The sequence below is a fragment of the Mesocricetus auratus genome, unplaced genomic scaffold, assembly GCF_017639785.1.
Source record: "Mesocricetus auratus isolate SY011 unplaced genomic scaffold, BCM_Maur_2.0 Super-Scaffold_100006, whole genome shotgun sequence".
NCBI classification, from domain to species: domain Eukaryota; kingdom Metazoa; phylum Chordata; class Mammalia; order Rodentia; family Cricetidae; genus Mesocricetus; species Mesocricetus auratus.
The window spans coordinates 19,470,313-19,482,017 of record NW_024429190.1 but is presented as its reverse complement, the minus strand read 5'-3'; the positions used below and the strand labels follow the sequence as shown (position 1 = coordinate 19,482,017).

The following is an 11,705-nucleotide window of genomic DNA, read 5'->3' as shown; positions in this document are numbered from 1 at the left end:
AGATTCAAGACATATTAAAGCTGTTTAGAATATGGCTAGTTATCCCAAATTCAACTGTTCAATTGAACTCTGTCAACTTTCATGTTATGAGTATGGGAAATCCTACAGAAAAATCAGATGCAGGATAGGATTTTCCTGTAATCATCTGGAAACTACTGGGACTTCATTGCAACAAGGTCACAATGAAATGGAAGAAACGAGGTGACTGGGATTATATTCTTCCTAAAATAAAACTTTATTTTCTACTTAATGTTGGATAAATTAAGTAAGTCAATGAATGAAAGGATGAATAAGTGGTTTCACTTAAATTTTATTTGACAATTCATAGCAACAGAGTAAGTCTTTTCTGGGTACTAGGACTGTGGTTCTGGTACTTGAAGTCAGGTGCAGGTGCTCATGTCTTCACAGGGTTCGATGACAAAATCTGGAACCAAGGCAGCACAAGGATGGCAACAGCAGATCATATCAGCTGTCTATTCAGGCAAGCAGAACTTCTGGTGAATTCTCAGCCTGTGATAAAACAAATTATTCAACATCTAGATATGTGATCAGTACTGGGTCACCCAAATAAACAAAACACTCTTCAGCCTTGCTTTTCGTGAAGTATCTCACAAGTCATCAACAGATATTTAGCATCCAAAATGCTAAATACAAAAACAGATGCACGCAGTCAGGAAGAGGACAACTGAGCAAGTCAGAATGTGCCCAGGAATCTGCATAGACATTGCCACATGGAATCCAATAGGCTGTCAGAAGGAAAGCAAGGGGTGGAGAAAAGTGTGCACAAATAATTATGTAGGCTCAAGAAGTTGATCTGTCCAGTGGGTGGAAAAGGACAAAGACATAAGATACTCCTGATTATGGAGTCAGTCATCTCTCAAGCCACCAAACCTGTTGTTAGAACATTTTAGGACAGAAGGCCAACAAGTGAATATCCAGCTGAGTAACTGTAGACACTAGTTGAAACTGCTTAAAGACACTCATTTCTGGAGTCCTTTCTCAAGTACTCTCAGGTGACCCTGTTAGATATCCATGAGTTCTCTATTCTTGGATCATTTACCAGTCAGATGCTCACACCTGTGGACATAAAATACAACAACAACCAAAAAGCATAGTCAGCTCACAAATTTGACCTCACTTGTGGGTGAGAATTCCACATTTCTCTTTGAAATTCTAACTTTCAAAATATTTGCTGTATTATATCATTGATTTATTTTTGAGTAATTTGGCCTAAAGAGAAGCATTTTTCTATTTCTATTATATTTTCAACAAAACTGTCTTAGATTGGGTTCTTGCAAAAGTAATTACAATTTTGAAATTAAATTAAATACTTAATTAAAAATTTTAAAGTGAATTATGGTTACAATATAAAATTAAATTAAAAAATCAAGCTGTTTTGTGCAGTGGTAAGCAAGAAGATGCTCAAAATCTACTTCTGAAAAATTAAGAGAGCAAAATTACCAATATGTGTGATTACGGGTATTAATTTAATAAAAACCTGATTTCCTTTACTATGAAACCCACATTTTCCCTATGTGTTTGAAAGAGTCACAGAAAGAACTATCAAAAATCAATAAACATTTTAAGAACCACTCTCTACCAGGGACCCACACACTTGGCTAGGTCCCAGCAAGATTAGAGGTAACCTGTTCCTCTCCTCCTTTTTTGCCTCCTCAGACAACTCTCAGAATGGATGTTGCCAGCCTGTATGACCACTTCTTCCAGAGAGCCCACCCCCATCATGTAGGGAGTTGGCCTCCTGATGTGGACCCAATATCCTTTTAGTTCTTTCCTGCCGCTATTTTTCATCCTTTCTGTTTTCTAGCCAATCTTCATTCCTTTGTGACTCCCCACTGATGCACAGAATCACTTTTTTTCCAGTGACCCAAAGCCACTTGACTGGGACTCAGGTACCCCACAGATACTATATTTGCTAGGACCAAGATGGGGACAAACAATATCAATCAAACAATGAAACACCCAGCTAGACTCAAATCCTAGACTAGATGCGTTAGTTATGGTTACCATTGCTATGATTAAACAGCATGACCAAAAAGCTACTTGAGGCAGAAAGGCTTTATTTGGCTTACACTTCCATAACGCTGTTCATCATAGTAGGAAGTCAGGACAGGAACTCAGACAGGGCAGGGACTTGGAGGCAGGAGCTGATACAGGGGCTATGGAAGGATGCTGTTTAGTTACTTGCTCCTCATGGCTTTCTCAGCCTGTTTTCTTATAGAACTTAGGACAACCAGCACAGAGATGGAACCACCTGCAATGGGCTGGGCTCTCCTCTATGGATCACTAATTAAGAAAATACTTTAAAGACATATCACAATTTAGGTCCCTCCTTTCAGGTAACTATAGTTGACACAAGACTAGCCAGCACACCAAGAAACACCTCAAACATCATAACTGGAAATGCCTGGATCTGAGCACAAAAACAAACAAACAAAAAACCCATGAACATCCAAGGCAATATGTGTTTTCCAGCAATTTACTGTAACAGACCCTAAGGGAAACAATTTAGATGAGGCTCAAGAAAGGTAATTCAAAATAGCAATTATAAACCTTAAAAAGGAAATGAATAATTGTCTTAATGGAAACCATAAAAACACAAACAATTGAATGAGAAAATAAAAAAGATTCAGAACTTGAAAGTGGAATTTAACCTATAAATAGAATTTCTAAATTACAAACAAACTGAAATAATCCTAGAAATAAGAAACCCAGGAAATCCAACAAAAGACTCAGAGGCTAGCCTCACCAACAGATGAGAAGATGTAGAAGACAGGATCTCAGTTCTCCCAGACAATGTAGAAGGAATGGCTAGATTAGTCAAAGAAAACGTTAACTTAAATAAATCCAGGTACAACACATCTGAAAATCTGGGACACTATAAAAAGACCAAACCTACAAATGGAAAGTATAAAGGAAGGAGAATAAAACCATGTCAAAGGTACAGAAAATATTTTCAACAAAGTAATAGAAGTAAATTTTTTAATATAGAAAGTGAAATGCCTATCAAGATGTAGGAGACACTGAGAACACCAAATATACATGACCAGAGAAGAAACTCCCTGAGACACATAATAATCAAAACAGAAAAAAATTTACAAACTGCAGGGGGAAAAGATTATGTCACATATATAAAGACAGGCCTGATAGCATAACACCTGACTTTTCATTGGAGACTCTTGTCACAGGAACCCCTCTCAGTTGGATATCTGCTTTGCTGTTATTCCCATGTCCCATCTATTCAGAGAACAGATTCCAATCTGTTCCAAGAAAATGTCCCTCCTTTTCTTTCTTGAAGTTTCTGGAAACCTCATAGCATTGGATTTTATTCAAAGGATTTGTAATCAAAATACTGAGGAGACACATATACATCTATGCTCACTGAAGCAGTATCCATGGCGAAAAACAAATAGCTGATACCCCAACAAAAAGAAGAGGGATGCAATGAAAACACTAAGTTGCTTCTTCTCCCTCTTCTTATACTGTAAAGTAGATCCCCCAAAGGCAGACGAGTTTTGGAAGGAGACAAGATTATCTGTGGATGCAAGATGCAGTGAGCATGCTATAAGCCTTCCTCCTTTTTATATGTCCAGCCACCCTCCTCGTGCATGGAAAGTAATTAAGGGCATGATTTGCATTCTGAGGTCCTTACTATGAGCTCTGTGACGATAGCAAAAGATCCACTGAATGCTCAGGGAATTCTTCATCAGAGAAAGCTCTTCACATGGACCTTGCTACAATCTCTGCAATAATGCAGTCACTCAGTTTCTCAGTAGAGTCTTTAATATCAGCTCAGACTCACATTCTCTTAGCATTTAGAGGTTGGGAAACAAGGCCTGTGTCAGGGTGTGGTCTCCCTAGGCTTTTTGAAAGAGGGATCTATCACTTCCTCCCACATTGATCAAATGTCACCACAATTATCCTGGCTCTGAAAATAGCTCTGGCATTTTTATTTTGATTTTTTGAACGTGCAAATTTCCGAGGCTGCTGTCAAATGCATGCCTGCTTTGCTCTTATCAGGCTCCTTCTGGCTGAGGCGTTTGGTTAATTTTCTCCAGAGCTGAGCTAGCAGCCTTTCTGAAGACCTTGTCTGAGTTCCAAATGGACCGAATGGGAATAAGTTGTTGGATGTTGCTCTGCACAAACTGGGAGTGAATTATTACCACACCTTCTAAATGCCGACCATACATTTCATTAAAAGACTATTTCTTCCCCTCCTGGGTGACTAATGGGGAGGTTAAACAGGACACATAAGTTCCTCCCACCTGCCCCTCCTGCTTTTCTTGCCATCTCCCTGTTTATATTTTCTCAGTCATTTTTTGACCAACAACCATTTCTCCATAGGTGAGAGAAGAGATTTGTGCTTGAGTTTTTACAGGCATGCTGAGGAGAGTGGATAGGGCAGAAGCTCAGGGTCTCACCTGAGGGAAACCCAGGTCTATGATGAATGTAACTGTGGAAGGACCTTTGTGGATGCCAGGTCTCCATTCCTTAAAACAAATAAGGAATTCCCCGTAACACCTTTTATTTATAACACTCTGAGAATTTACTGCAGAGGTAAATCACACAAGGCAGAAAAGAAAGCATGAGGGGCTCTTTTCTAGCCATGAGTTGATCAAAGTTGGTTTTTTAAGCTGCTGTGCACGAAGCACCTTAAGGATTTGTGACCAGTGTCACCTGTGCCACTGATGTCACTGGCTTTGGCTGGTCCTGCTCATGTCTGCCTGACTCCGAGCTGTTGACACTTGCATATGCTTGCTTGCCTGGGTACTCGGTCTCTCCTCATAACATATTGTTTTGCTGTTTTTGGGTGAGTCAATGGAGGAAATAACGGCATGGCAGCCCTATGACATCTGCCTTCACCCATTTCATACATGGGCAAAGCGGGGTGTTACTTTTTTTTAGCAACTCAGTCCCTGGTTTGTAATAATTGGATGCTCATACTTAACAGGCTGCACAATTCCTCCAGGAGATTTGAGCCCCTTTTGCATATAGTAGCTCAGCATTCTTTTATCTTCTGCACTCACTATCCTATCATGAAAAATACAGAAATCGTGCTGTCTAGGAAGGTCACTGATGTCATATGTTTTTTTCCTATCGTTGGAAGTGTTTCTCTTTAGGCCAGGCATCTCCTTGATGACTTTGCAACTATGTTAGGGCTTTTCATCCATTGGAAACATCACAAACCACTAAGGTGTCTTCCAATGCATGGGGAAATGATTCGCTTAAACACTGCAGAACACATGCAACTTAAACACATACAACTTCTTTGGTCATTATTAAATTATTAATAAGTAAAAATGTTGATTTCATGTTGCAACTCTCATAATTACTTCCTGACCCAAAATTGCATTCCAAGCATGTCTTCTATGAGGAGATGGTAAGTGGTAGGTGAAGGCTGGGGATAAGGAGCCAGAGACCACAAGAAAGAAGTAAAGCCTGGCTGAGGGCAGGAATTATCAATGCATTTCTCTATCCAAGTACCTGGAGTGGAGCATCAACCACATGGAAAAGGGCCCCAGAATAGAAAAGAGATCAGAGCAGTGAGCGGGTGCCTGGTCAGGACAAAGTACATACCTTACTATTTAGAGGAGGCAAGGTTTATAATTCTACCATCACTATCAGTTTCTATGCAGCAGAAGAGTCAATACAGAGAGATATCTCACTGGAATTCAGTGTGTATGCTGAGAGAGGGGGCAATATTACCATGTGTCCTCTGGCAGCACACAGCACCCCTGAATCTGAATGTCAATTGCACACAGCTTCCTCCTTTTCTTTCCTTTTTGTCTTGACTGCCCCACTGGCGACTGAACTCACCTCTCAATCACCCCTTTCTGTGCTGCCTCTTCCATTGTTGGCTGACCTGGAGCAGAAAATAGGTTGCCTAATAAATAGTCCCAGCATTGTCACAATATGGCTCTTTCTAGGTCAGCTGTACCTGGTGGGGAGGGAACAATGGCCTCAGAGTTGAAAGAGAATGTGATGCCCTGTTAGGAGTTGCATCCCTTAGATGGCTAATTAACTAGAGAACAGGGAGCTATACTCCCAGAGCATGCTCTGAAGATGACAGAGCAGTGCTGGCTAAATGCAAGCCGTGGGGGAAGCTATGGATACCTTGTACAGAGTGGGTCACACAGGAGGCCTTATGGAGGACAACCACTTTAATTTCTGCAGTACTGCATTGTACTTTCCCACTACTGTGACCTTTGTGGCCAGGGCTGTTATACCAGTAGGACAGTCAATCAAGTTCTTTTGAACATTTTTGTCATCATATGCTCCCTTTGTGCAAGCAGGTCACCTACCTTCTCCCAGGCCCAAGGAAGCATCAGGCACAACATGGTCATAATCTCAACTCTTTCTCTGCTCTACCTTGACTTTCCACATAGCCAACTCTTGCATCATTGCCTTATGCTTGTACTATTTCTAAATCCTTACATTAGTGAGTACAGTATTACTGAGAAGGAGGACTCACCAGCCATAGACTTGATTTTGAATCCCAGGGCTGAACTTTTCCAGACTTGTTATTTGAGCAGGTTACTTAACCTTTTCAAACATCTGACTCATGGCTGAAGTGGAGAAGCTTACTAATGTATGATGGTGCAGAAATGTGACCTGGTTCCACTGTCAATGATACTTTCAACTGACTACTATATAATTTTAAACTTGTGAAATACATAACGGTAAACAAAATATTTGATTATAAACCATGTATGGTTAAAATGAACAGCAAATATGAAATATAACTACTATAAATATGGTGTATTATTGCTTATGATTAATGAATGTTTTTCATTAATAACTATTTCTAGCATCATTTGTGACCTTGTAATCAATATTGTAAGATACAGAGAATTATTTTCACTTTCCAAACAAGAAAACTGGGGTTCAGAAAGACTAAATTTTCCCATAATGACATTGTTAGTGATAGTCAAAAGTTGTAGATCAGAAATCAACATTCTTCTGTCTCCTCTTCTGCCTGACTCTTTATTCTCCTCCTCCTTTCTTCCTTCCTCTCTGTCTTCTTTCCTCTTGCCTTTATCTTCCTTCTCCTCCCCTTTTCTTCTGCCACTCTTCCCCTACCTCTTATCACTAGTCCTTGTTTCCATTGTATGACAGCCTTTCTGCAAAGCGTTTTTTCCTTTCTCTTTCTTCACTGATTCTCCTGTTTGGAGGCAGATGGCCTTGACCCTGACACTACTAGACCAGATTTCAGAGAACAGAGGACTTTTATATTAGAACTGAAATCAAAAGTTGGATATGCAACACTCCTGAGTGACTGAGAATCCTGACGAATGAAGGTGGTCCACAAACCTTGTACGATGATATGAAGGCCCCAGAAGTCAAAACAAGACACCACATGTCTTCACTCCACTGTGTTTGGGGTTTTCAACCTTTATATTGTTGAAGCCCTAGACTACGTCTTCCCTCTTGGGATCAGCTAAGCTGAGTATTCTCACATGTTAAACAGTAATCCTATCTTCTACCAGCTAACAAACCCTAGCCTTTTCCATGACTCATTGTCAGAAAAATATCCCCCAGTTGAGTCTTACTGACCTAAATTACTTGGTGCAAAACCAAGAGGGAATGGTTAGAGAATTACCTGGAGTCGAATGTGAAGAATTGTAGAGTTCACTTCCCTCCGAAGACTATAGAAGGGTTTGAAGGGTTCTAGTTTTGCCTTCATATCTGTCGGCATTTGATCAAACCCTTGGAGCAAGCCAGTTGCTATTCATGTGGTAAAAAGCCTTTAGTGGGTGAACGAGGCACTGTAGATAGACCCTGTCACCTCAAGGAAACCTTAAACACAAAGTGATGGCATTTGAAATGGGGCCATTGTGATGCTCAATAGGAATTGAGGTCATAGACTGAAATCCTTACGATGGAATTTATGTCCTTGGAAAGAAACACCATATCCTCCCTGGATCCCCTCTTCCTTCCCCCTCATCTTCTTCTTCTCTTTTCTTCTTTGTACACCTTTTCCTCCACTTATTCCTCTCTCCCTTTTTCATTTTTTCCCTCTGTTAATTGAGACAGCACAGTAAGAAACTCACTGTTTTCAAGCCAGAAAGTTTTTTCTCACCAAGGTATATATCCATGTTGGCACTTTGATTTTAGTCTTCTAACCCCCAGAGCTTCAAGAAGACAAACTCTGTTTGTTTCACAATGAAGCAGACTGATATAAAAGGGGAACAGTTTTTCCTGTGGTTATGGATTGTTAAAATGTTAGCTGAAACAAATCTGAAAGCTGTGGGGTAGCAAATAAAATTTAGTTTTGTTGATAGTTGTGGTATCAAGGTCATGTGACAGTGAAATGCTTTACCATTAGGTTATTACAGGTTCCAGTAAACCTGCTCGCTGGAAGGAGATATAATGGATTTATTGCTGGACCATCACAAGAGGCTCCTGCAAACTTAAGTCTGTGTGTATTCAACTCATTTATTTACATGTTTCAAAAAGAATGAATAATTCAGACTCAGAACTTGACCTCAGATGACCCAGAATCACATAATAAACAAAGTTGACAGGATTGAATCAAATGCTAAAATAAAACAAAATCATGTGTCATTTCAATATAATGTTTAGTGTTTTGTTAGTGAAGCCAAGAATTACAATATGACACAGAGTAGTAAAGATTTCTTTCCTAAAAAACACTGATAATATCTTATTATAATTTAGAAAGATGCTTAGAAATGCTTTATTTATTAATAATATCCAAGTGAAACTTATGTAATAGCAAACAATTTGTAATTTCATTCAGTGCATCCTTAGAAATTGTTAAAGGAAAAATACTCTTTATGTGAAAAGCACAGAAAAACCCTAACATATTATGAGTGAGTAAGTGCATATCCTTATGCTATTTCTAGATTTTCTGGCTGAGGAAGGGCTAGCAAGGCTCAGTAGATACACCAGAGCTAAATGCAATGCACATCCCAAAAGAGCATTCGTTTGATAGACACTGATGAAACTTCAAGCATGTGTCAGGCATTGTGGTGGTTGGCAAAGTACCGAACACCCACACTGTAAGAGCTTTATGGCTTGCTAAGCTACGGTTTACAAAATTCTACACTAGTCACTCTAATTCATCATTCACTTGTTTATAAATTGAAAGCAAGACTTACTCTTCCCACATAATAAAAATGAGAAACAAGGAGAAAAAGTCAGTGTCATGTTGTAGAAGAGAATAAGGTAGCATACAAAGCGAGTACTCATATTCAGGTTGGCCTGGGAGTGCATGTAATTGTCTGCTCTTGTACTGTGTGTCTTATACCATGACACAATGCTGTCTATCCAAATCAGTAAGTTCCATGGTCAATGAAAGACTCTGCCTCAAAAATCTCAGTTGAAGAGTGATTGAGAGAGACATTCAGTGTTGAGCTCTGGTCATGCACAGACACACACACACACACAGACCCCAAGTCCCAACTAAAAGTGACTCTCATGATGTCTAAGGCCAGTCTAAAAGCCATGCTGAAAAATGATGTTTGAGATATCTCGTGCTGTTGAGGATCACTGAGTATCCAGGTGGACATGAACACTCAAAAGGAGACTTTTCTCTTTGTTTTGCAGACAAGAGAATCGAAAATGTTTCTGATTAGTTTAAATGGGGACGAGTTTCATCTCTTCTTCCAATAAAAAAGGTGAGTCTCATCTTTCTCCAAGGCAAGATGTTAGCTTCTTGAACATATTCACTTTAGTTTGCTTCTTTCATACCTCACAAAAGGGCTAGCAGTCCTGTGGGCATAATAATCATATAACAATAACATGTGAAACACGGCAGAATCTGCAGAGCAGTATCCTATAACCATACACAGTATCCAGCAAGCTCTTTGTATTTGTGCTAAGAGAGGTAAACAGGGTCTAGAAGGTCATATGGTTAGTCTCCTTGATGCAAATATCATTTGTTTAGATAAAATGAAAACCAGGTCTTCAAGTTTCATGCAGTGTACATTTTCTAACACAATAGACATTGCTTTCCCCAGAAAAAATTTTATCTAAATGATGGAAAAGTCATAAATGAAAGTCGTCTATTCCTCCATAACCAACTTAGATCTCAGCCATTACTCCTGAATTTGTTAATCATCTCTGATCTGTTTACACTTCAATCATCATTTTTTCTGTTTTGTACACAAAGGCTTGGAAAAGCGTGGAAAATGCTGTCAGCTCTTGTGAGGCTCGCTTACCCATTTCTGAGTGCACATATGCCTTTGAGCGAAGGAGTGCAGCATGCTCCAGTGAGCGTGGATAAGAGGTCTGGTCTTTCAATCCTAACATTGAAAATACAAGCACATTTCTCCTTAATGCAATGTCTTGTCAGAGTACAGACAAAAGACCAACTCTGAAGTTACTGGATGTGAACCCAATTCGCTAGCCTTACATTAAGAAAAGCGCATTATATAGAGAGAATTGACTGGCAATGACATACCACAAGGCAGTGTCTCATAATATTAGCAGCTGAAGTTTTGTGAGACTTTAGAACATGATCAGTATAGAGTTCCAATTGTTAATAGCACTTTGGCAATATGTACTATGAATCTCCATTTTATAGGAGGAATTTGCACAGAAGAAGGTGCCTAATAAAGGAAATGATGCTGTCAGAAAGCCTGCTGTGTTAGGCAATCTGAGCTCTTTGAGAATTAATTCATTCACTTTTCACAACGGCTCTGTAAGATCTTTTTTTTTTTTCCTGTTTCCTAGATGAGAACTAGCCAGGGTCAGATCAATGACACAATTTGCTGAAGTCAAGCAGCTAGTGACAAAGAAGCTGATGTAGGAAGACTGGAAACAGCACCACCCAAGCAGAGTTCTACAACAAATCGCATTTGGTATTTCATTGCAAGTTGTCTCATAGAGTCCAATTGCAATGAAAGAAAAGCTTGCGGACTCCCAGTTAAGAGTCTAAGGATCAGAGAAGTAAAAAAAATGCCCAATATCCCACAACAAGTAAGGAGCTGAGCAGGTCCTGAGCCCCAGGTGTTCTCATAGCACATTTAGGACTCCTTTATTACTGTAAAGTTTCTAATAGACAAGATGAAATTGCAGCCATTCTTTAAAATTGCTGAATAGTCATTCACCTAATAAAACCTGGGCGATGGTGACCTTGAAATTCATGCAATTTACTAGATTACCTGGGCTATGTTCATTTCTGCTTTTACATTTTGCAGGCATTCTCAAACTTTTTAATGAAATTCCAGTGGAGGAGGATTTGTTGACCTTCAAATGCTGCATTTAGGGGTAGAATGAGCAATATTCTGGGCTAACTCAGAGGTAAATATGCTGGTTATCAATGAGGTTCCTTTATCCCATGGACCCAAGACTTGCCAAATCTCAGCAGAACCCAGGTACACATACATCATATCTCCTTGTGAATCAGACAGTCTGTGTCTACAAGTCCTTGAATGTCGCCACCCATGATCTTTTTCTTATTTTCTTTAGGACAGGATTATGTATCTTTGTTTTCTTTGGTTCTGAGACTCCTAGAGTGACAGAGCCTTTCTTGAATTTTCAGACAGCTGTCCTTCCTAATACATATGTCCTAGCACACCTGTACCTGTCAAACTTGTGCTACTAATTTTTAAACAGAGAATGTCTATCATCCATACTTTCCACTTGAAGTAGTTGTTTTAAGAATAGTTAGGGCAGGTGAGATGGCTCATTTTCTTTCTACCCATCTGCTTCCAATACTGATG

General features: G+C 39.5%; 1 long non-coding RNA gene across 1 annotated transcript; it reads right to left on the bottom strand.

Moving 5' to 3' along the window:
* Positions 1-294: 294 nt before the first annotated feature.
* Positions 295-7,794, bottom strand: LOC121140668. Its single transcript, XR_005877593.1, has 2 exons — positions 7,619-7,794; positions 295-510 (listed from the first exon to the last, which is right to left on the bottom strand). It is a non-coding gene; the product is annotated as an uncharacterized LOC121140668 (long non-coding RNA).
* Between the last annotated feature and the right edge of the window lie 3,911 nt (positions 7,795-11,705).